Source organism: Schistocerca serialis, chromosome 8 (assembly GCF_023864345.2).
Source record: "Schistocerca serialis cubense isolate TAMUIC-IGC-003099 chromosome 8, iqSchSeri2.2, whole genome shotgun sequence".
Taxonomy (NCBI): Eukaryota; Metazoa; Arthropoda; class Insecta; order Orthoptera; family Acrididae; genus Schistocerca; species Schistocerca serialis.
In genome coordinates, this window is record NC_064645.1 from 222,342,975 (window position 1) to 222,368,864 (window position 25,890).

Sequence of the window (25,890 nt, forward strand, 5' to 3'; positions counted from 1 at the left end):
TCTGATTTTAGATGTTCTTTCACTGACATAAGACCAACATGCTCGTCATTAACTGCATTGATCACGTTTTCCTCATCATCCATCTGTAGAATTTTGGAAATATTCTAACCACTCATTTTCTGATATGAAGTTGAATTGAACAACAACCCTTTAATCTTTGCTAACTTGTTACAGCATTATAGTGGCTTTGGTTTGTTTCCCATGTACATCACGCCCTATTTGACCCAGAATGTTCTCAGCTTTGTTTCTTTATTTTTCTTGTCTCTCTTTTGACCACTGACGTGTATCGCTTAAACTCGACATAGTCTTCTTGTTTATCTGATTGTACATTTTTCAGGTAGTACCGTTTCCTACATTTTATATTGTCTACTAGCTCTTGGTTCCACATAGGGCATCGTCTTCCGTTTTTATATTTTATCCTTTTCCCTAAAGCTTCACCAAAAGCAATGTGTACTATTCTTACTGTATATTTTTACTCTTCATTAATGTTTTGTTTTTCATGCACATGTTTCAATACTTCATCTAAAATTTTCTGTATAACCATCCAATGCTTGGATCTTGTGGCAATTGTACTCGATAGACTTCTTCTGTTTCTTTTCCTTTTGCTACTTTTTAGTGTGCTCTCATTGTTATGTAGTAGAATTCTTAGTTTTGATATAACAGAAAATTATCAGTATTAACATCATATCCTCTGTCCACTCTGGTGTCCTCTATCAATGGGCTGGATTTCTCATTAGAAATAACATAGTCTATTATAGATGTAGAATAGGTGGCTGAAGACATAAACATCTCTTAAATGATTTCCAATACACTTTTTAATATTTTCTGCATGTGACTGCACAATTTCTGTAATTTACTTATACTCAAATTTCAATCTCCAGTAATTATTAAATATTCTGCTTTAGGTATTTCATGAATCATAGTCCCTATGCTTTCGTAGGTTGCAAGCGTTTCTTCACTCTTACCCTCCTCCGGCACATACTCACCAGCTTCCCCAATGTATTTAACCTTAAGCGTACCAATCTTTCACTTATGAAAGTGTACCATTGCCACCATTTTATCTTGGTAATTTACATCGTACCAGCAATTACAACTCCATTCAGTTCCACTTACTCCACTGTATATCATAATATATGTGTATACAATTTCCTTAGAGTCTTGTAGTTTCTGATATTAGAGTGATATCAATTTTTGCAATGTTTAATTCATTGTTAGTTGTTCTTCTTTAGTGTTTCCTCTTTGCTGCTCACTCTACTAACGTTCCATGCAACTATTTTCGGGTTTTTGCACTATTTTTGTTCCTAACATTTTTCCTCACTTAGGCCATCACTAATGCACGATTTTTGTGAGTAATGTAATTTCCCCGTTACAACATATGACAAGTAGCCAGAGGTGCCTCCTCTAGGTGTCCCAGCACAGCTGTTTATCTTTAGAAGTGGTGTCCCATTAAATGATTACCGTCACTACGGCTATGAGTCCATCCCTCCAGGATTTGTAGTGCATCCCCCCGTGTTTTCAGTCGAGTTTGTCTTCTCTAGGAAGGTCGGCTTCCCTCCGCCTAAAATCCCACACCTCTGCTCCTCCTACGTTGTGGACTGGTCTTCGACTGAATCCTTACGAAACGACCTGTCCGGCTGAGGTGACCCTGCAAGGAGCTTGCGTTCCCTCCAACACAGTTCTCTGGGTCGCAGTAGAATGCTCAAACATCCTCACCACGTTAAGGCGGCAGTTCTCCATGATGCAACAGCAATTATACGATTAATTTCTGCTATTTCTTCTACAATAACAGAAGTCTCATAAGTCCGTTTCGGGTTTTAAACGTGGCTTTGTAAAAATTGTAAATTGTTGTAATTTGACACACGGATATTTAAAAGACAAACTCTTCGAAACGTTATGTTTTAAAACATGGGCATATAAGAAGAAGAACGCTATTTTTAAAAATGATTCATGTATTTTTAATAAAAAGAGAATCAATACAAATATCTATATTCTCTTTCCCATGTACAAGTAGGCTTGATATACCTCGCGCATGTGTTGATAGACAATAATTCTGATCTATATCTGAGTAAGACCGAAGTAACAGTGGTTATTCGAAGCCAGACATTATTATATTGGAAACACAAATTAACTCTTCAAAAGAAAACATCGCTTAAAGAAGATGGATTTTCACAAATCACAACCACTACTTTAGTCATACTTAACAAAAGGTAAAATTGAAGCAAATATCACTATTATTTTTAGTCTTATTCACCAGGTTTCAACACTTCTAAGAGTGCCTTCATCAGAATTAAAACATTTAAAATGGTCTATAACATAGTTACAAATTTGCATGAAAAGATATTTTTTATATAAAAAGTTTAAGTACTGACTAACAAAAGAGACAGAAGAAGTACTTACATATCAAGTACAAAATAATTAACAGGCCAGAGGAGATTTAGTCACAATACATACACTACTGGCCACTAAAATTGCTACACCACGAAGATGACGTGCTACAGACGTGAAATTTAACCGACAGGACGAAGATGCTGTGATATGCAAATGATTAGCTTTTCAGAGCATTCACACAAGATTGGCGCCGGTGGCGACACCTAAAACGTGCTGACATGAGGAAAGTTTCCAACCCATTACTCTTACACAAACAACAGTTGACCGGCGTTGCCTGGTGAAACGTTGTTGTGATGCCTCGTGTAAGGAGGAGAAATGCGTACAATCACGTTTCCAACTTTGATAAAGGTCGGATTGTAGCCTATCGCGATTGCGGTTTATCGTATCGCGACATTGCTGCTCGCGTTGGCCGAGATCCAACGACTGTTGCAAAACATGGAATCGGTGGATTCAGGAGGGTAATACGGAACGCCGTGCTGGATCCCAACGTCCCCGTATCACTAGCAGTCGAGATGACAGGCATCTTATCCGATTGACTGTGACGGATCGTGCAGCCACGTCTCGATCCCTGAGTCAACAGATGGGGATGTTTGCAAGACAACAACCGTCTGCACGAAGTTCGACGTTTGCAGTAGCATGGACTATCAGGTCGGAGACCATGGCTGTGGTTATCCTTGACGATGGTGTAATCAACGACGAACCTGGGTGCACGAATGGCAAAACGCCGTTCTTTCTGATAAATCCAGGTACTGTTTACAGCATTATGAAGGTCGCATCCGTGTTTGGTGACATCACGACGAACGCACAATGGAAGCGTGTATTCGTCATCGCCATACTGGCGTTATCACCCGGCGTGATGGTATGGGGTGCCATTGGTTACACGTCTCGGTCACCTTCTGTTCGCATTGACAGCACTTTGAACAGTGGACGTTACATTTCAGATGTATTACGACCCGTGCCTCTACACCTCATTCAATCCCTGCGAGACCCTACATTTCAGCAGGATAATGCACGACCGCATGTAGCAGGTCCTGTACGGACCTTTCTGGATACAGAAAATGTTCGATTTCTGCCCTGGCCAGCACATTCTCCAGATCTCTCACCAACTGAAAACGTCTGGTCAATGGTGGCCGAGCAACTGGGTCGTCACAATACGCCAGTCACTACTCTTGATGAACTGTGGTATCGTGTTGAAGCTGCATGGGCAGCTGTACCTGGACACGCCATCCTAGCTCTGTTTGAGTTAATGCCCAGGCGTGCCAAGGCCGTTATTACAGCCAGAGGTGGTGGTTCTGAATACTGATTTCTCAGGACCTATGTACCCAAACTGCGTGAAAATGTAATGACACGTCAGTTCTAGTATAATATATTTGTCCAGTGAATACCAGTTTATCATCTGCATTTCTTCTTGGTGTAGAAATTTTAATGACCAGTAGTGTATAGAAAGGAATGCGTGAAGGTGAGCCACTATGGGCAGCCCTTCTGGTCTGTTAATTATTTTATACGTGACATTTATGTACTGCTTCTGTCTATTTTGTTAGTCAGTACTTACACTTTTTACATAAAAAACGTCTCTTCTTACAAATTTGTAGCTATGTTGTAGGCCATTTTAATTATTTGAATTCTGATGAAGGCACTCAGAGAAGTGTTGAAACCTGGTCAAAAGGACTAAAAATAATAGTGACCGAGGGCTCATTTGCTCCTATTTTAATTTAGAAACGGTCACTGAATCAAACAGCCATGTTTAAGACTTTAACAAAAGGTTTTTCTTTCCCTGACAGACCTTGGCTGTGTAGTAAATGGTGGCAGGTCAGCGTTCTTAAACTATTGTGCCGGCTGCTGTGGGAGTCAACACCGACACAAACAAGGAAGGAGAGAAGTTGCGATGGCCGGTGGCAGGAATCAAAAATCATCTGTACGAAACACTCTCTAATTAATAGAAAACTATATTTCTTTTAGGGGAAGAAACAATACTGAACTTTGTGGGCTTTCTATGCCTCCTACACATAAGCACGTTGACGATCTATTACTACTAGCGGAACGCAGGCTAAGTAACGTCTTCCTTGTACCCCATACTGACGCTCTCGTGGTCTACGACTGACCTGGGCCCGACCAGCGATGGGCGGCTGGTTAATTCAGCGTTGACAGGGGGCGCTGAACTGTTCCTTGAGGTGTGGCGCGGCCCGCTCTTACCACTGCCACGTGGTCAGCGCCTTCTCGATGCCGTTTCGCGGCGCTGTTCTGATCGGTATGCAGTCGGTGATTTAGGGTTGCACACAAAGCAGTTGAAATAAAAAAGATATGCTGCTGACCGGCAAGACGCAAATCTAGGACCATGGGGGCAGAGGGAAACATCAGTTCTTCACAAATGGTAGACACACCTTCCACAGCCGTCCATAACGTGACACACCGAACCTCGGTTCTCATTGAGCAACCGCAGTTATTACGCGGAACAGCAAGCGAACATTGACAGCTAGGATGCACCGCACGCGTGATTAAATCAGATCTGCGGGGGCCACGCCCCCTCTCGCAAAACACTGGAAAACAGGTCTCTTTGAAACCGAATGCAGAGATGTTTAATGAGTGGCAGTCATCAATTCTAACGCACACACGACTCAGTAGGCTTTGTCTGATATTAGTCGTAAGCAGAGGAAAATGAACACTGAAATCTTTCTAGGCTCTTAGCAGAACGTATACTTGAAAGGACTTATTCAGCAGCCGGCCGGTGTGGCCGAACGGTTCAAGGGGCTTCAGTCCAAAGCCGCGCGACCGCTACGGTTGCAGGTTCGAATCCTGCCTCGGGCATGGATGTGTGTGATGTCCTTAGGTTAGTTAGGTTTAAGTGGTTCTAAGTTCTAGGGGACTGATGACCTCAGATGTTAAAGTCCCATTGTGCTCAGAGACATTTGAGCCAACTTATTCAGCTGAAAAACGTTGATCTTCTAAGGGGAAAGGTGGAACGTGGAAGAAGGCGTGTGTTTTCGTACTTCATAAGAGTCTACGATATACTCTCGAGGTATGTAAGAAACAAGTTAGTGATGAGCATGTATACCGATGAGTACCTAATGATAAGCTGCGTCCTTTCTGGAAAGCCAGAGACCACAGTATTCTGGAACGCACACTGATGAGTACAAATTAGTTTCGGCACATTGCATAATATCCATGTTTTCACAGCCTCAAATATGGGAGAGAGAATGGTACGGATACTCATAGCAAATATCGTCATCCTGTTTGAATGTTAAAAAAAGGTATATTATCTGGAACTTGAATGGTGGAATCAAAACGAAAAGTCTGCTCTGAATGAGATGTGCTACTACAAGAGGAACAAAAATAAATAAATAAATTAATTAATTAATAAAAAATGGTTCAAATGGCTCTGAGCACTATAGGACTTAACTGCTGAGGTCATCAGTCCCCTAGAACTTAGAACTACTTAAACCTAACTAACCTAAGGACATCACACACATCCATGCCCGAGGCAGGATTCGAACCTGCGACTGTAGCGGTCGCCCGTTTCCAGACTGTAGCACCTAGAACCGCTCGGCCACTCCCGCCGGCTGGAACAAAAAGATAACATTTGACCGCGTATATTCAACCCACCTTTGCTCTGATGCTGATATATAAGCACCGACATAGAGGGAAGGAGTTAGTGTGACCTTCGAACGGAAGCGTTTTGATTGTCCCTGATACGAAGTCTTCAAGTCTAAGTTTAATAGCTATTCTAAAGTGACCATGTACTGAAACTAATCACTGTTGTGACAAATTACACCTAGAAAAAAAGCGTAGGGTAATAAACGTGAAGACAAAACATAAAAAGCTTAAAATAAAATGATTTACTGTTAAATTAAAAGAAACACACAAGTCTGATATAGATTCCCATTCCGTGGTTTCGAAGAAGGATCAGGTTCGTCCATTGAATTCACTATCAGTTGTTGAGCGGTACGAGTAGATACCGTTTGCAGTGGGAAGAGCATAACAGAGCTGAATAAAAAGGATGTTATGGACGTATTAATTTCGCCAGGCGGCCATACTTTCTTCAAATCTTGAGCGTGGTTCTAAACCACACGTGATAAAAAAGACCACTGGTAGCAACAAGGAACACAAAGACGACGATGAACCACTGTATGATATTTAATTTGTTAAGTGATGTCGTAAGAGGTCCTTGACTAAGGAATTTATTGCTAGCGCAATCGAGTAGATGTAATTTCGATGGATTGCTCACGCGCTGCCTGCGATGTGTAAGCTATAAGAGAATTGCAGACCAGAGAGCAGTGCCGACAGCAGTAAGTTAGTAGTTGTAGCTCCGGCAGTAGAAGTAAGTAGTAGCTAATAGTCGAGTGTATGGAGTTGGCTGGGCCGGTCGTGGGGAGCGATGGCGGTGCCTGAGCGATGAAGTATAAGGTAAAAGCAGCAGCGCGCATATGTAGTTTGTTACAACTAAATTGTACTATTGTTCTGTCAAGTCCCATGTAAATGTTTCAAAAAATCTTTTAATATTAATCCTTTCTATAAAATTAACTTTTTGACAATCATTCATCTGAATTTAAATAATTTACAAATTTCTGCAATCCATGGTCATCCCGATTATCGTAAAGAAAAATCAGTTGTTTCTTTGTATACATGAGAAATCTAGCGGCCAGCATTGCCCTGGGCTGTGCCAGAAAAATTTCTTATAGGAGCAGATATATACGCGCTATCCGGCGACTTCATTGAGGCAAGAATTTCCAATTTATTCAGAATGATCTTTCAGGGCCATGACGCAGCGCTGCTGACGTCCAAATTTACCAGTTTATATTCACAGTCAGTTAATTATTGAAAGGTTATATATGAGTCACATTTTTTATTCAGAGGTTAGTCACGTTATTACTGCAAGGTTATGGAATAATAAACTGTTGGGAGGTTACACTGAATGTGAATGATATAAATATTTTTTTCTGTTGCGAGGTTACAATGTGGGCTCATTTCCAGCTCAAGTCGTTTATAATAATCAGAGAGGAATCATGACAATTCCGCCGGCCGCGGTGGCCGCGCGGTTCTACGCACTTCAGTCCGGAACCGCGTGACTGCTACGGTCGCAGGTTCGAATCCTGCCTCGGGCATGGATGTGTGTGATGTCCTTAGGTTAGTTAGGTTTAAGTAGTTCTAAGTTCTAGGGGACTGATGACCTCAGATGTTGAGTCCCATAGTGCTCAGAGCCATGACAATTCCGTTCAATTCTAATTTTTGTAATAGTTACAAAATAACGTAATGTAGGATTCAGTATTTCCTCTGGCAAAACACATGTTACCTTTGTAAGCAGCTGTATGACAAATGAAACTCTTTAGTACATGAATACTGTTACATTTCACTTTTGGAAGTACCTGTTTTTTCACAAATTACTTTTCTGGACCTATTTTTGAAGCACTGAGACTCTCGTCTCGTACAGAACACGTGGCACTCACTCTTCAGCAATCAACTGGTGTCTCACCTTAACGAAGAGGAGTGCGGTAGAGCAGCCACCACCAGTGCAATGTTGATGAGAAGCTGCTCCGGATCCGTCGAAGGTGGGCGCCTGGGAGTAGTTACTCAAGGCCCCGGGGGCGGCGGTGGCGGCGGCGGCGGCTCGCTTTGTGTAACGGGAGGCGGGCTTAATGCGCTTCCCGTGTACCGCGCGCCAGCCACGCACCTCAGTCGCTTCCGTCACCGCCGCGGGCGCTGGACCGGCGACCGAGCGACCATGTCTGATGTTGCCGGGCGGTCCGGGCACAGCTCTTCTTGTTGTCTCGGCCAGACGTTGTGCCCGGGACACGGCCGGCCCTAGCGAGTAACCTGATTAATGATCTCAGAAAATCAGGTACTGTTTCAAGAAAAGCGAACTATAAGAACAACATGTATTGTTCACTTGGAATCGTCATATAGGTACCTCTTCAAAGAGTTAGGGATTTTAACTGCGCAATCATTACACACATGTTAGGCAGCAGTTAGCGCACTGAACTCCCATTGTGGAGGACGACGGTTCAATCCCGCATCGAGCCATGCTGATATAGGCTTTTCGTGATTTCCATAAACCGCAGTTCCTTTGAAAGGGCACGGCCGACTTCCTTCCCCATCCTTACCTAATCCGATGAGACCGATGATCCCGCTGCCTGGTCTCTTCCATCAAATCAATCAACATACACTAGTGGCCCTGAGAAATCAGTACCCAGAACAACAACCTCTGGCCGTAATAAAGGCCTTGATACGTCAGGGCATTGAACCAAACAGAGCTTGGATGGCGTGTACTGGTACAGCTACCCATGCAGTTTCAACACGATACCACATTCATCAAGAGTGGTGACTGGCGTATTGTGACGAGCCAGTTGCTCGGCCACCATTGACCAGACGTTATCAATTGGTGAGAGATCTGGAGAATGTGCTGGCCAGGGTAGCAGTCGAACATTTTCTGTATCCAGAAAGACCCGTAGAGGACCTCCAACATGCGGTCGTGCATTATCCTGCTGAAATGTAGGGTTTCGCAGGGATAAGATGCCTGTCATCTCGACTGGTAGTGATACGAGGCCATTGGGATCCAGCACGGCATTCCGTATTACCCTCCTGAACCCCCCCCCCCCCCCCGGTTCCATATTCTGCTAACAGTAATTGGATCTCGACCAACGCGACTAGGCTACCATCCGACCTTTATCAAAGTCGTGATGGTACGCATTTATCCTCCTTACACGAGGCATCACAACCACATTTCACCAGGCAACGCCGGTCAGCTGCTGTTTATGTATGAGAAATTGGTTGGAAACTTTCCTCATGTCAGCATGTTGTAGGCGTCGCCACCGGCGCCAACCTTGTGTGAATGCTCTGAAAAGCTAATCATTTGCATATCACAGCATCTTCTTCCTGTCGGTTAAATTTGGCGTCTGTAGCACGTCATCTTCGTGGTGTAGCAATTTTAATGGCCAGTAGTGTATATTAGCTAATGAAATTCGTCATGAATAAACCATCAATTTTGCGGAAGAGTAGTGATGCTCATAACAACAACAGTAGATGAATAACTTATCTTCATTGTAAACACATACATGGGTCCAGCCTAGGACATTATTTTTGGGCCTGACAAGGCCGTATTTCATATTTTAATTTTAATAATTAACAGCCGCAGTTGCACCGTTTACCTAGAATTTACCTAGGTTTCAGTTGGGATAACCCAACCTTCTTCAAAATAACAGTAACTACCGTTTGTCCACAGTGGACATCGTCTAGCTAAAACTACAAATCCATAAATCATCGTCAGACGATAAAACGTTTCTGGAACTTCCTCGGCCCCACTTCGCGACCGCAATGCGGCAGCCACTAGTGCTGTACTGTATGGCACTAGTGGTTGCCGCATCGATTTATGGATTTGTAGTTTTAGCTTGACGATGTCCTCTATGGACAAACGGTAGTTACTGTTATTCTGAAGAAGGTTGGGTTACCCATACCGAAACCTAGGTAAATTCTAGGTAAACAGTGCAACTGAGTTTGTTAATTATTAAAATTAAAATTGATATTTACACAGTTGCTGACAGGGCAGCGAAATGTGGAAGATATTTAAATATTTTTGAAATTTCGTAAAGCACTTTACTGAAAAATTAACTTAATTTATTCAGTTCCATTTTTCAATAGACGTATCTGTTTCAGAAATGGTGCTCGTGTCTAGCAGTGTGGTCTGAAAATGTATCGTTTTTAACAGGTCACTGCATTTCATCGTTATTCCAATCTTTAGATTTAAAAACCTGTTTTATATTTGGTGAAGTAATAGCTTTTGTTGTGGACTGGGGGCGTCCACTTTAATGAAAATATCGCTACCGCTGAAAAGGACTAATACAGTATCCTGTTACAATGGATGCGTGGGTTGTAGAGTAGCACACACACAATGAAAGTAGCAGAGAATAGTGAACACGCAAATATATTACTCAATTTTGGTAACGCTGGTTACAGCAGTTATAGAATGCAGGTTTATCCTATCCTGCGTTGACTACCGCTCCAGGAACACCAACTGTAAAAATGTTCTCTGAACCAAAGTCCGAGAAAACTACTCATATGTCTTGATGTACTATTAGAAGAAGAGTTCCAAACTAACTGCACTCAGTTAAATCTCTAGACAGGCGGTCCCTGTCCATACACGTTAATTCTATTCATTGTTCTGGTTTTGCTGAAGACTAAATGCTGTCCATCTGTCGCCACTGTTTCTGTCTCACTCGACGACTTAAAGATACAACGAACGTTCTGCAGGAATTTCCTAGGACGACTGGGAGTGATTTACAACTTGAAAGTGAACAACTTGTACTGGTGCACGATTACTTAAGGGCACGTCTGTCTTCCTGGGGACGCTGCTGCTCCAGTGAGCGTGACTGCAGTGGGCTGCGTGACTGGTTTGCGCACAGCGACGTTCCCGCTGCTCACGGACGTCCACGGTACCGCTGGTACCAAATGTTTGAATCTCTTCTCGTGTGGTACTTCGCTCCATCACAGGTTTAATAGTTGAATATCTGGGTAGGTCAGAAACGCAAGGCATCGAAATGTTGCCCATTTGAAGGACTTGCACCAGGCCATTGAGCCATACGAAACTATTGGTGTATACATCAACAAGTGATCAACGTAGGTCATTTCTACATTTTCATTCGAAATATAATTCGGCAACCATTTCAACAATGGTATCAACAGAGAAGTGTGCTTCAGATAATGACGTTTGTGGACATTGAAAAACCCATCTACAAAAATCGATACGAATTCTGCGATTTACGCTAGATTTTTGATACCGCTCCACACTGACTTTTAATGAACAGAAAAAAGTGCTGCAGCAAGTTGCTGGTTATATTCAGAACTTCCTTGCAGGCAGAATGAAACATTTTACGCTTAGTGGGAGAAGAAAATAGACATATATGTTTCTGGGTTACTTCATAGAATTGTTTTGTGGTTTTTCTTGTTTACAGTCAACTCTGACCTGACAAACTCATGGGATGACGGTATACACGTGTACAGATGGCGGTGGTATCGCGTACACAAGGTATAAAAATAACAATGCGTTCGCGAAGACGCCATTTTTTCTCAGGTGATTCACATGAAAAGGTGTTCGACATGATTATGACGGCACGGCAGGAATTAGCAGACTTTCAACGCAGAGTGGCAGATGGAGCTAGTTCGGAAATCGTTAGGGAAATCAATATTTTGAGATCTACGGTGTCCAGAGAGTACCGTAAATACCAAATTTCAGGCTCTACCTCTCGTCACGGACAACGCTGTGATCGAAGACCTTTACTGAACTACCGAGAGCATCGGCGTTTCCGTAGTTTTGTCAATGCCAACAGAGAAGTAAAACTGCGTGAAATAGCCTCAGAAATCAATTAGGGACGCACGAAGAACATATCCGTTAGGACATTGCGGTGAAATTTGGCATTAATGGTATATGGGAGCAGATGACCGATGCGAGTGATGTTTGATAAAACGACATCACCTGCAGCACCTCTCCTGGGCTCGTGACCACATCGGTTGGTCCCTAAACTACGAAAAAGCCGTGGTCTGGACAGATGAGACCAAATTTCAGTTGCTAAAGCTGATGCAGGATTCCAGTGTGGTGCAGACCCCACGAAGCCACGGTCCCAAGTTGTCAACAAGGCACTGTGCAAGCAGGTGCTGACTCCTTAATGGCGTGGGCTCTGTTTATTTTGAAAGACTGGGTATTCTGATCCAGCTGAACTGATCACTGACTGGAAGCGGTTGTTTCCGACTACTTGGAGACCATTTGCAGTCACTCACGGCCTTCATGTTCTCTAACGTTTCCCCAAATCCCAATTGGTCACGACTGGTTTGGAGACCATTATGGGAAATTCGAGAGAATGGTTTGGCCACACAGATCGCCCGACATGAATCCCGTCGCACATCTATGGGACACAATAGAGAGGTCAGCTCTTGCACAAAATCCTGCACCGGCAACACTTTCGCAATTATCGACGGCTGTTAAGGCGGCATGGCTCAATACTTCTGCGGGGGACTTCCAACGAGTTGCTGAGTCCGTGTCACGTCGAGTTGATGCATTGCGTCGGGCAAAAGGAGGGCCAACAGGATACTTGTAGGTATCCTATGACTTTTTCCACTTCGTTGTACCTGAGTGATCGAGTGGACAATATAAAAACTTCCGTATGGCTTGCAGAGGATGATTCTGTTTCTGTGATCGAAGACCTTTACTGAACTACCGAGAGCACCGGCGTTTCCGTAGTTTTGTCAATGCCAACAGAGAAGTAAAACTGCGTGAAATAAGCTCAGTAATCAATTATGGACGCACGAAGAACATATCCGTTAGGACATTGCGGTGAAATTTGGCATTAATGGTATATGGGAGCAGATGACCGATGCGAGTGATGTTTGATAAAACGACATCACCTGCAGCACCTCTCCTGGGCTCGTGACCACATCGGTTGGTCCCTAAACTACGAAAAAGCCGTGGTCTGGTCAGATGAGACCCAATTTCAGTTGCTAAAATTGATGCAGGATTCCAGAGTGGGTCAGACCGCACGAAACCACGGTCCCAAGTTGTCAACAAGGCACTGTGCAAGCAGGTGCTGACTCCTTAATGGCGTGGGCTCTGTTTATTTTGAAAGACTGGGTATTCTGATCCAGCTGAACTGATCACTGACTGGAAGCGGTTGTTTCCGACTACTTGGAGACCATTTGCAGTCACTCACGGCCTTCATGTTCTCTAACGTTTCCCCAAATCCCAATTGGTCACGACTGGTTTGGAGACCATTATGGGAAATTCGAGCGAATGGTTTGGTCACACATATCGCCCAACATGAATCCCGTCGCACATCTATGGGACACAATAGAGACGTCAGCTCTTGCACAAAATCCTGCACCGGCAACACTTTCGCAATTATCGACGGCTGTTAAGGCGGCATGGCTCAATATTTCTGCGGGGGACTTCCAACGAGTTGTTGAGTCCGTGTCACGTCGAGTTGCTGCATTACGTCGGGCAAAAGGAGGGCCAACAGGATACTTCTAGGTATCCTATGACTTTTCCACTTCGTTGTACCTAAGTGATCGAGTGGACAATGTCAAAACTTCCGTATGGCTTGCAGCGGATGATTCTGTTTCTGTAGGAAGACTGCAATGGCTATAGCTAAATGCTGAGGTACTGGCGGTTGACCCTGAACGTAATGACTTTTAACGTATTCCACATAAACGAGGGAACAGCCCCATTACGATTCTATTGCGCTACTAGCTCAAATGACCGGAAACAGTAACCGCCGTAACTCCTAGGACCAGTCCTCTGAAGCGACCTAAAAGTGGAATGGTCATAAAACAATTGTAGAAAAAGCAGACGGCTGTCTCATATATACTGGAAGATTCTTAATGACATGTAATTCATCCACGAACGAAGAGGTTTACAAAACATTTGACCAATTTTCTGGTCCTATCAGAGTGGGGCTTTTACCAGGTTGGATTATTGGAAGACAGTCGGCAAATCGAAGTCAAGTGTCTAGCATCGCTGTCTGTAGATACGGGGTCCCGATTTCGATTGCTGGGCTGCTCGGACGTTTTCTTCACTAGGGAACTGGGTGTTTGTGTTACCATAACCATTTCATCTTATCTTCATAGTGTGCGAATCGCCGAAGTGGCGTCAAGCTAAGAGACTTGAACCACGCGGGCGACATGCTCCAGATAGGGTGTCTCAGTCAATAATGCCGTAAGATTATTTTGTCATTGGAGACGATTCAAAGAAGAGTACTGCATTACATCCTGTGGTTGTTCAGTTACAGCGAGAGCGAAGTGGAGATGTTTAACTTACTCCAGCGGCAGCCGCTACTGGAGAGGCGTTGTCCATCACGGAGAACTAAATTCCGAAAGGGTACGTTCCAAGAAGAGTCAGGAAACATATCATCTGATGCTTCCTGGGAGAATAAAATCGGGACCGGACTAGAGACTGGTATCTGAGTCTTCCGCAGGCAACTGCTACAGTGATTCAGAAGCCGCTCTCACAGCTCTAACGCCACCAGTACTAAAATTTATTCTGGAAACAATGTGCTATGTCGCAGCTGAGCTAATTTATCCAGGCTTGCTGTTACCGCGAGAAATGATGGAGAACTTCAGTGAAGCTCGGAAAATAGGAGAAAGTACTTGTAGCAGTAAGGCTCCTAGAGCAGTTCGTGAGTAGTTCTAGGATACGTCAGCCGGTAGAGCAATATCCGGCGAAAGGCAAATGTTATGTGTTTGAGTCCCAGTGTGGAACATAATTTTAATCTTGTAAAAAAGTTTCAGATCAGCGCGCACACTGCTCCAGCTTGAATATACATCCTTTCTTCCCCATACATCCAGCAAACTGACCACGACAAGAAAGTCCTGGAAATCAGAGACCATGCGGCACATCAAGTTCCCATGGTCTGTTGTTGACTGGGAGGAAGATCTGGAACTCTCCCGGGGTCTTATTGTACCAGTACTTCGTCCTAGATTCATGGATACTGAAGTTACTGTCCACCAGATTGTCTGCTGTTCTGAGTGCGGGATGTCTTGAGGTGAGTCTGTTAATCAGGACAGCCGGTACGTCATCAACGTTTCAGCTGCTTTTTGTTGCAGTTTGCCGTATATTCCCACAGAAGATTATTCTTTCTTAACAGTTTAGGTGGTGGAATGAGGCCCAGGGCAGAAAGCCATTACAGGGAAGAGGACTTGATTGTGGCAATAACAGCCCGCATTATTTGATTTTATTGCGTTTCTATCAGTTTCGTATGGTGTAATGGGACGTGGAGTTAGAGCGTCACCCATCCACAAGGTTCAGCTCAGTTTGCAGGTAAATATAAGTTTAATTTAGTGTTTTGTTTATGTATTTGTAATATTTTGTTATGTTTGTAAAATATTTAAAGTTTTTTATTTTTGCTTTGCATGTTTCATGTTTGGAGAGAGCAGCGCAACTCGCTGAAACAGCATCTTCACTGCCGGAAACAGAAAGAAAATTGCAGGCCACAAGACGTCGTGGGTCAACGGCCAAAGAGCACCGGAAGATCCTGTGACCGGGTTGTTGCGTCGAACCTCCAACATTCAAATGAATAAAAATTTGTAATGACGTCATAGAATGTTTAGTTCATGTTGTATTTTGTTCAGTTCTGTTTCGTCGAGTCTGAAGTTCACATCTGTATGTAGCATATACGAAGACAATAAAGCAATGTATGCTCTAAAGGTTAAATATGTGTTCTAGAATTATTTATGAAGAGTTATATTGAGGAAGAATTATTACTGAAGTTTTCCAAGATATTAATTTTCAGAAGGTTGATTTTGATTTTTTGAATCTTAAAGGTTTTACAGTCTGATTTTGGATAAATTCTAGTGTCCGATACCACCCGTCGGCTTTGACCAATGACTTCATACGTAAGGCAAAGATGCTACAATGGACAATCTACGAATGGAACGGATCATACGCTTAAACAAACGAATGTAGCATGCCGTAAAATAATACATTTACGCGACTATTATTTAGGCGCGATTTTCATTAAAACGAGTTGAAGGTGACTGAAATAAATAAGAACACGAGAACAATTACGAGGGCATATATTATATTTTGCACACGTACTGCAAAAAATATCTAAATAATGGACCGTAGAATAGTTGGAATCTGTAACTAGAAGCAACCTATGTAGGAGGTCGTTTCTAGTTACCGATTCCAATATTACTGTTTGTTGCGGAAAAATCTTATAACATATCAGAAACGTGCTTAAAAAATGATCTTGTTAGCGAACTACAGAATACGACTAGAATTTCAAAAAATGAAAATCTTTACATACATTACTGCACACGGAAAGAAAGAAAACGCAAAAATGATCAAACCTTGCAACCGATAACTGTACTACACAAAAGTCACACCAGCTACAGTAGCTCCAAATAACACTCAGTAAAATCGATACACCAGAAGCGATAGTAAAAATAAGAGAAGTGTAGCAGAAACATCAAAAGGAAAACGTAAAAGTGGCTACATAAAAAGAAACTTGCCGCATATGAACTTCCAAAGGAGTCAAAGATCGAGGCTCACAAGAACGAAAGAAGGACATAACAAGAAATAATAATGTTAGAAGGTCAAACTGTAACGAAAGAGCCGGCCGGGGTGGCCGAACGGTTCTAGGCGCTACAGTCTGGAACTGCGAGACCGCTACGGTCGCAGGTTCGAATCCTGCCTCGGGCATGGATGTGTGTAATGTCCTTATGTTAATTAGGTTTAAGTAGTTCTAAGTTATAGGGGACTGATGTCCTCAGAAGTTAAGTGCCATAGTGCTCAGAGCCATTTGAACCATTTTTTGTAACGAAAAAAGCAAACTTCAGAAAAACTAATGAAAAATATAATAAGAAACACAAACTGCCAGGAACGAATGAGGTACCACCCAAATCAGTTCTTCCCTACCACCCGCCCTCAATCAGACGCAAAAGTGTAAAATACTAAAAAAATGAAACCACAAGTCAATAACATAAACCCTACGGCAAAGACACAGAAATACCCACCATTGTAATCAGAAAATATTAAAACGACAGAAAAACCTCCTTCCAGAGAAACCAAAAAAGTAGCACTGGCACAATACAGTAACATAAAGAAACGCAACGTAAAACAATAAAAAGTATCAGACCCACCAACAACTAACTAACAAAACGAGGCTTGTACATTTTGCTGACTACTTTCATAAATGCAAGAAATAAACAATAACCTTTAGAAATACTCTTCCTACAACAGTATTCGTCTAAATGGCCTTGCAACACAGAAATCCTTTACCTTCCCCACACGACAACAGATTTTACAACCCCCAAATCCCCCTCGATAGTACTGGTACATGCCCCCGTCTTATAATCTTTAAACTGAATATTGTGATTCTCGACCAAACGATGATAACCCCTTTCACCCAACCCCTTGTACGAAGCAAACCTGTCCTACGTGACTACAGAACCTTCTTCCACATATTCTTCTATTAAAGATGACAAGACTTCCTTTGTCTGATTTGGTACAACCCTAAATACACTCCTGGAAATGGAAAAAAGAACACATTGACACCGGTGTGTCAGACCCACCATACTTGCTCCGGACACTGCGAGAGGGCTGTACAAGCAATGATCACACGCACGGCACAGCGGACACACCAGGAACCGCGGTGTTGGCCGTCGAATGGCGCTAGCTGCGCAGCATTTGTGCACCGCCGCCGTCAGTGTCAGCCAGTTTGCCGTGGCATACGGAGCTCCATCGCAGTCTTTAACTCTGGTAGCATGCCGCGACAGCGTGGACGTGAACCGTATGTGCAGTTGACGGACTTTGAGCGAGGGCGTATAGTGGGCATGCGGGAGGCCGGGTGGACGTACCGCCGAATTGCTCAACACGTGGGGCGTGAGGTCTCCACAGTACATCGATGTTGTCGCCAGTGGTCGGCGGAAGGTGCACGTGCCCGTCGACCTGGGACCGGACCGCAGCGACGCACGGATGCACGCCAAGACCGTAGGATCCTACGCAGTGCCGTAGGGGACCGCACCGCCACTTCCCAGCAAATTAGGGACACTGTTGCTCCTGGGGTATCGGCGAGGACCATTCGCAACCGTCTCCATGAAGCTGGGCTACGGTCCCGCACACCGTTAGGCCGTCTTCTGCTCACGCCCCAACATCGTGCAGCCCGCCTCCAGTGGTGTCGCGACAGGCGTGAATGGAGGGACGAATGGAGACGTGTCGTCTTCAGCGATGAGAGTCGCTTCTGCCTTGGTGCCAATGATGGTCGTATGCGTGTTTGGCGCCGTGCAGGTGAGCGCCACAATCAGGACTGCATACGACCGAGGCACACAGGGCCAACACCCGGCATCATGGTGTGGGGAGCGATCTCCTACACTGGCCGTACACCACTGGTGATCGTCGAATGGGCCACTGAATAGTGCACGGTACATCCAAACCGTCATCGAACCCATCATTCTACCATTCCTAGACCGGCAAGGGAACTTGCTGTTCCAACAGGACAATGCACGTCCGCATGTATCCCGTGCCACCCAACGTGCTCTAGAAGGTGTAAGTCAACTACCCTGGCCAGCAAGATCTCCGGATCTGTCCCCCATTGAGCATGTTTGGGACTGGATGAAGCGTCGTCTCACGCGGTCTGCACGTCCAGCACGAACGCTGGTCCAACTGAGGCGCCAGGTGGAAATGGCATGGCAAGCCGTTCCACAGGACTACATCCAGCATCTCTACGATCGTCTCGATGGGAGAATAGCAGCCTGCATTGCTGCGAAAGGTGGATATACACTGTACTAGTGCCGACATTGTGCATGCTCTGTTGCCTGTGTCTATGTGCCTGTGGTTCTGTCAGTGTGATCATGTGATGTATCTGACCCCAGGAATGTGTCAATAAAGTTTCCCCTTCCTGGGACAATGAATTCACGGTGTTCTTATTTCAATTTCCAGGAGTGTACATCATCATCACAATCTCGTCCAGAAACTACTACTCCAAAAACCCAAAGCCCAACAACCTCGTGCCCCCTCTCGTACTTTCTGTTTGCAAAATGTGATTCATCTGCCTCAGCTATAACCCCCCACCAATGACCCACTATATAAATTCCCCGCTGACGCTTCTACAAAACGAGAACCAGTCGACTACAGCGCCACACGAAACCCCTGCTTCCTGCATGACAGAATTACAAGAATATTCATAGCAAAAATAGTAGGTTAGCATGACAATTACTTCTATATTCATTCTCGATGTTTCGAACCACGTCCCCCTGCGTATGGATATCCATATGTTATTTTTTATGCACCTCCACATGAATTCGTCGGAAGTTCGTGATGACGCAACCTTCGTCGAAACCGTATAATTTCCACAGACACTGCACTTGCAAAATTCAGCAATGACGCCCAATGATTGAAATAATTTTATAATTGATTTACGGTACTCATTTCCTGAAGCACATGTTTCGCAGTAAAAACAACTGACTCATCCATAACGAACAGGCTCAGAAATAAAGACCTTACAAATCACGACTACTAATAAATCACTACTTTCATTAACAAAAGATGTCGAAGACAAATTACAAAATGAAAACAAAACAATCTACAGCGAATTTTTAATATACCCAAGCAACGAGGAAATCCAGAGAAATAATTTAACGTTCATCGACAGCAATCTGCGGCACAAACAAAATAACATCAGACGTTACGTCATTGGTCAGAGCCGACGGGTGGTATCGGACACTAGAATTGACCCCTGATTTTAATATGGGAAAAATAAGATAACTTGCAAGAATATAATTTCCAAGAAGAAACAAACGACATCTAAATTTCAAAAGTTTGAGCAAACCAGTTGGCCTGAGTGACGTAATTTTGCACAAACAACCCAACAAAAGGTGTTTTAATTACAGTTTGGTTCAAGAATCTTTGATAGGAAACTTTAAAAGAATTTAAATATATTTTTAAGTGTTTTGTAAACGACGTAGGTGACGAAGCCTGCACATGATCATATATCAAACAAAAATCATTAATCGGAAAGAAGAGACCATGAAACTTAGTGATATTTGGACAGTAGCACTACAGAATTGCTAGACAGTTTTATCCGTGACGAGATTACGATCGATAGTTAAGCTTTATCTCTGACAAAGGTTATCTCTGCATATCACGTGTAACTCTGGTCACGCCCACTTTCTACGATACATAAGTCGCTCTCAGACGTCCGACCCGTCAGTCGGCAAGACTCACCGGAGGAGAAACACCCCTCTGAAGATGTCCAGCGCAGCTCTGGACGAAACGTTAGGAGCTGAAGAGTTTCATGGACCACGACCTTACATCCCGGAAGGTTTACCAGAAGATATGTCATCCGGTCGTGAAAGCCTTCATACTATGAAAAATCATTGAGTCATACGCGTCGTTACACTACAATGGCTGCTCTTTATACCGTCAAGGCCGCAATATTCTGTGGCTGAGTAGTCATGGCCGAGGGCGGAGGTCGAAACTGCGGAACCCCCACAGTATTTGTGGAATATTATTTCTTGATCTCAGTTTACCTGCAGTCTTTGTTAGATGCTGCTTAGATGACAGCTTTCTATCGAACATAATTCTAAGTGTGGTGTCACCGCCAGACACCACACTTGCTAGGTGGTAGCTTAAATCGGCCGCGGTTCATTAGTACATGTCGGACCCGCGTGTCGCCACTGCGTGATCGCAGACCGAGCGCCACCACAAGGCAGGTCTCGCGATACGGGATAGCACTCGCCCCAGTTTTACGGACGACGTAGCTAGCGACTACACTGACGAAGCCTCGCTCCTTTGCCGAGTAGATAGTTAAAATAGCCTTCAGCTAAGTCAATGGCTACGATCTAGCAAGGCGCCATTAGTAACATTGCATGCATCCATGGAGTCTCACTTATATCGTCAATAGCGACGTACCAAGGATGGATTAAAGTTAAGTATTCCAGAAGCTACGTACTTTTCTTTATAGCATTCATTACGTATCCTGTTACAGACCTATCACTTGCCTGCGTAAACTAAACGCGTGCCTTTCGGCTACTTCCGTGGCGTGGCTGTCTTGCTACGCCACAACACTAAGAGTTGTGGAAATTTCGTATCAGCTATGCGGTTGCTCATGAAAAACATGTCCAGTTCTCAGTTGGCTAGTATTTTACTCAGATAAAACATGTGGCTCAAAATGTTTAAAATGGCTCTGAGCACTATGGGACTTAACTTCTGAGGTCATCAGTCCCCTAGAACTTAGAACTACTTAAACCTAAGTAACCTAATGACATCACACACATCGATGCCCGACGCAGAATTCGAACCTGCGACCGTAACGGTCGCGCAGTTCCAGACTGTAGCGCCTAGAACTGCTCGGCCACCCCGGCCGGCAAAACAAGTGGATTCAGGTTGTTTAACGTGAGGTTGAAGTCCTAATTTACGAAAGTATTCTCCTATTGTACTTAAGTCTTTTCTTATCACATCTTCAGTGACCTCAATTTGCTTGTGCTGTATTGTTATCGCCGCCGACAGGAGTGGCCGAGCGGTTTTAGGTGCTACAGTCTGAAACCGCGCGACCGCTACTGTCTCAGGTTCGAATCCTACCTCGGGCATGGATGTGTGTGATGTTCTTAGGTTAGTTAGGTTTAAGTAGTTCTAAGTTCTAGGGGACTGATGACCTCAGAAGTTAAGTTCCATAGTGCTCAGAGCCATTTGAACCATTTGTATTTATATCACCCCCAGTCGTCAGCATAACCAGACGTCCTGGTCTAGAAGGGACATACCCTGTGATATGTAAAGAATGACTCTGATATGAAAGTTGATATGTAATTGACGTTCTTGATGACTGTATAATAAACTTTTGTAATAATTAGCAATTTTGGCCAAATATCCAACAAACATTAATTAATTTTGTAAAAACGAAACTTGAGATAGAACATTAATTAAAGAAGCTTACAAGCCATGTACATGTGTAACAAACCATTTTCGGAGAATAAGCTGAACACTGTTCGCTGTCCGAATATTTTCAACATACCTAATTACGATATCTAAACAATCATTATTAATCTATACATTTATATTACAAGTATTTGTTTTATGTTATAAATTGTTATTTTATATTTTGGAATCATGTTTTTTGTTTCTAATTTACCATTGCATGTGCCTGTCTGTTATTGTTACATTAATGGCAATCTGTAAACAAGTGCTTATGTCATAACGTCTTTTACACCATACACATAAAATGAACGAAATATCTTCAGACAATATGCATGATCGAGAACAAAATAAAAAACAAAATTCAGCAGGATTTCAAATTATCACAGGTAGTGCTTTAGACATGATAAAACGTATCAGGCATCTTACAGGACACTGGTAGGAATTGGTCGACAGAACTGATTATTTACTAGTGGTTTCGAGTTGATTATACTGTTTCTCAGGTGTAGACTGACATCGTACTCATTCAACAGAACTAGAAATGAGAAGATACTTACAAATTTAATCCATCATTGAAAGCCGTATAAGTCTCATAGCTGAAGATGTGACGTCAATCCATTTGGGATCACTAAATGAACAAGTTCCTTGTCCTCAGCTACGATGCTCTAATCAATGTTCACACACTGACCATTCCAATCATCTAACAACTGTACTCCCTCACTGGGAAAAATTATCTTTCAAGTAAATTTTCACTCGCTCAGACGTTTGTTTACCAGATTCGGGTGCTGTCACAAGGACATTTCGGGCATCGAACACAGATTCTCGATTTCTCGGCCCAAACCTGTCTCTTTTATAGAACTATGAAAAGGCGGGTGGACAGTGTTGAGAAATCGTTTTGAGAGTCGTACCCGAAAGAAAGATGCTTGTTTTTCTTATGATCCCATATCAACGCCATAGCTACAGCAACGCGATGTGTGCGGCTTTCGATACTGGAAGAAGCTTCTATAAAGATTTTCACATCTAGTACTCCTCAGTGATTATGGTGTCCCCACTCTAGAAACAACATAATCAAGCCGGAGTCACAGTTAATAATCCTCTTCACCAAGGCTTATACCAATGCAGCGAAATATGTTTGATATAAAACAGGATATTTAGATGAACACTCGAGGACGGTATGAAATCCTGTTGAATGTTGACTTATATTGTGTTATTCATCGTGTTTATTATGTGAAGAAATTTCGTTCGTTTTATGACCATGATGCAAAAAAATTAATTTTAAGTATTTCTCTATAGATTATCACTATTGTAACGATTCTGTATCTCAGTTATGAGTTACTTATTATTTCCAGTTAACAAAATCCACTAACGTAAAATGGTAAACCAAAAACAACGTGAATGTAAAATAACAATTTAAAATATAAAACGTATATAAGTAACATAAATTCTTCGAATAGTATTGAAAGTTTAGTTATTCTAATTAGATACGTGGAAAATACTTCAACAGCACTTTGTGTACAGCTTATTTTCCGAAACTAGAATTCCAGAAAGCAGTTTTATTACAAATGGATGTGTATGGCTTGAAAGCTTCTTTGATTTCATAACAGATGTTTTAATTTTTGAATATTAGTTAATGGCGGTGGGGTATTTTGCAAGGTACCAAATTATTACCAAAAGTAATTATGTTCATTACTTATGAACTTTTATAAGAAAATTACTTTTTATGTGTCATAGTTTCGTGGTCATTCCCTTTCTGGGCTGTTTTACCTCATAAAATTGAAACTGGGCACAAACAATAAATACCTGTTGCATTATTTTCTCCCGTCTACACACCCACCAAGATTCAACAAGATCGGTTATTTGCAATTGAGAATATTCTCTTTTGAGTGAGTGACATGTCTGCGATATACAAGCTAAATAGCTGCGGAGTTAGAGTTGAGCCTTGAAGTAAGCATTTTTGAGTGTCTTCTGTTCACAAGTCGTACTGCCTATATTGTAATTAACTGAATTGATCTCTCAGTCAGCATGCAGTGAAGCAGTTGTGCTCCTTCTCTATAGAATATTTCATAGAGCAACTGACAGACACCACCGTGCCTCCACACGGTATCATAAGCTGCAGGCAGGTCAACAAATGCAGAAGAGTTTTTTATTTATCTCTGGAAGTCACCTTCTACGTAAATTGTCAATGAAAGTACATGATACACATAGCGGCTACTTGGTCGGAACGAAGCCAGTGCTGCAAGGCTCTTTCCAAATATCTTGATACGAATTCTGCAGCCTCTCAACTAATTTGTATGTCATACTGTATGGTAGCTTGCGGGATATATGCACGGTGTATCAAAAAGAATCATCCGATTTAAAAAATCTTAGCTATAATTTTATTGGAGAAATGTGCGTGAACAACATACTATTGGGAAGTGCAAACTCTCAAGTTTTTCGTCGTTCCAGCTGGGTAGCAGCAGTGTGCACTTACTTCAGTTCTAGTAAAAATTGGTATCGGGACAACAGAAGGCGTTCTGTGTTATACGTTTGTGCAGTGTGAGTCAGTAATAACTGTTCAACGTGACTTTCGTACTAGGCATGCGGTGGATCCTCCTACAGCATAGAGCATTGGACGAGAGCATGTACAATTCCGAGAAACAGGTTATTTGTGTAAAGGTAAATCGCCGTGCTGTACCCGAACGCCTGACACAGACATCGAACGCATCCGCCGTATTTTCACAAGGAGTCCACGGAAAACCGTTCGCCGTGCAGCTCGACAGCTCAGCACGCCCCACCCCCCTCTGCCATGTCCGTCTGGCGTGTGTTGCTTCGACGTATACACATGAAACCATACAAAATTCAGCTACAGCAAGCCCTTCGTGAAGGTGACATACAACAACGTATGGAGCTTTCTAATTTCGTTCTGGGTAAGATGGAAGATGACAGTTTTCTTCCATGATTAGTGTGTAGTGACTCGACAAAACTCTATTTAAATGGAAAGGTGAACCGTCATAATGGCAGAATACGGGGTACGGAACAACCACACGAAGTTGTGCAGCATGAGAGAGACTCTCCAAAATTTAATGTGTTTTATGCGTTTTCACGAGAAAATGTGTATGGTCCATTTTTTTCTGTGCTGAGAACACTGTTTCAGGAAGCACATAACTCTATGTGCCTGAGTACTTTCTTTTCCCATAGTAGGAGACTGATTCGAACGACTTCATTTACCAACAGGACGGCGTATTGTCATAGCGGCATTTGGAAGTGCGGGAAATTTTAAATCACACGATTACTGAACGATGGATTCGTTGCACTGGACCAAGTGATTCAGCCGTACATTACTGGCCTGCAAGGTCACTGGAGCTGACTGTATGTGATCATTTCTTCTGGAGAAGCCTGACTCTGTTTATGTGCCTCCGTTACCAACAACAACGAATGAATTGAGACATAGAATAACAGCAGCTGTGTAAGCTGTAATTCAAACATGCTCGCTGTAGTGTGGTAACAATTTGAATACACCACTGACATACGCCGTACATCTCAAGGGGGCATATTGAACACCTATGAACAGGCATGAAAAAAACGTTTTGTGTTTCCGTTTATCAAAAAACAGAATTCATTGTATATGTTTGGAATCGGATGATTGTTTTTCTTACACTATATAACACTCTGGTGGTTAGATCGGTTATTAATGTACCAGCAATTCACATCTGCAGTAGCTTATCTTGTGCTTACATTAACATGTGGTCTTGCAATGTTAATCGTCTGAATATGTTACTTGCACAAATGTATTCCCGAAGTTTCGTTACTCTATACCAATTATTTTTTGATGCTGCGACTTTTTTTCAGTGCATATCCATTCCTTGAACGGTTGTTGTTCGCTGAAACTCATTAATTCAATCAATCTTTTACACATATATCTCCCTCTTCCTAATATATATATATATATATATATATGAGAAAGAGAGAGATATATATGTGTAAAAGCGCACAACAACCGTTCAAGGAACGTATATGCACTGAAAAAAAGTCGCAGCATCAAAAAATAATTACTATAGAGTAACGAAACTTCGAGAATACATTTGTGCAAGTAACATAATTAGTCGATTAACATTGCAAGACCACGTGTTAATATATGCACA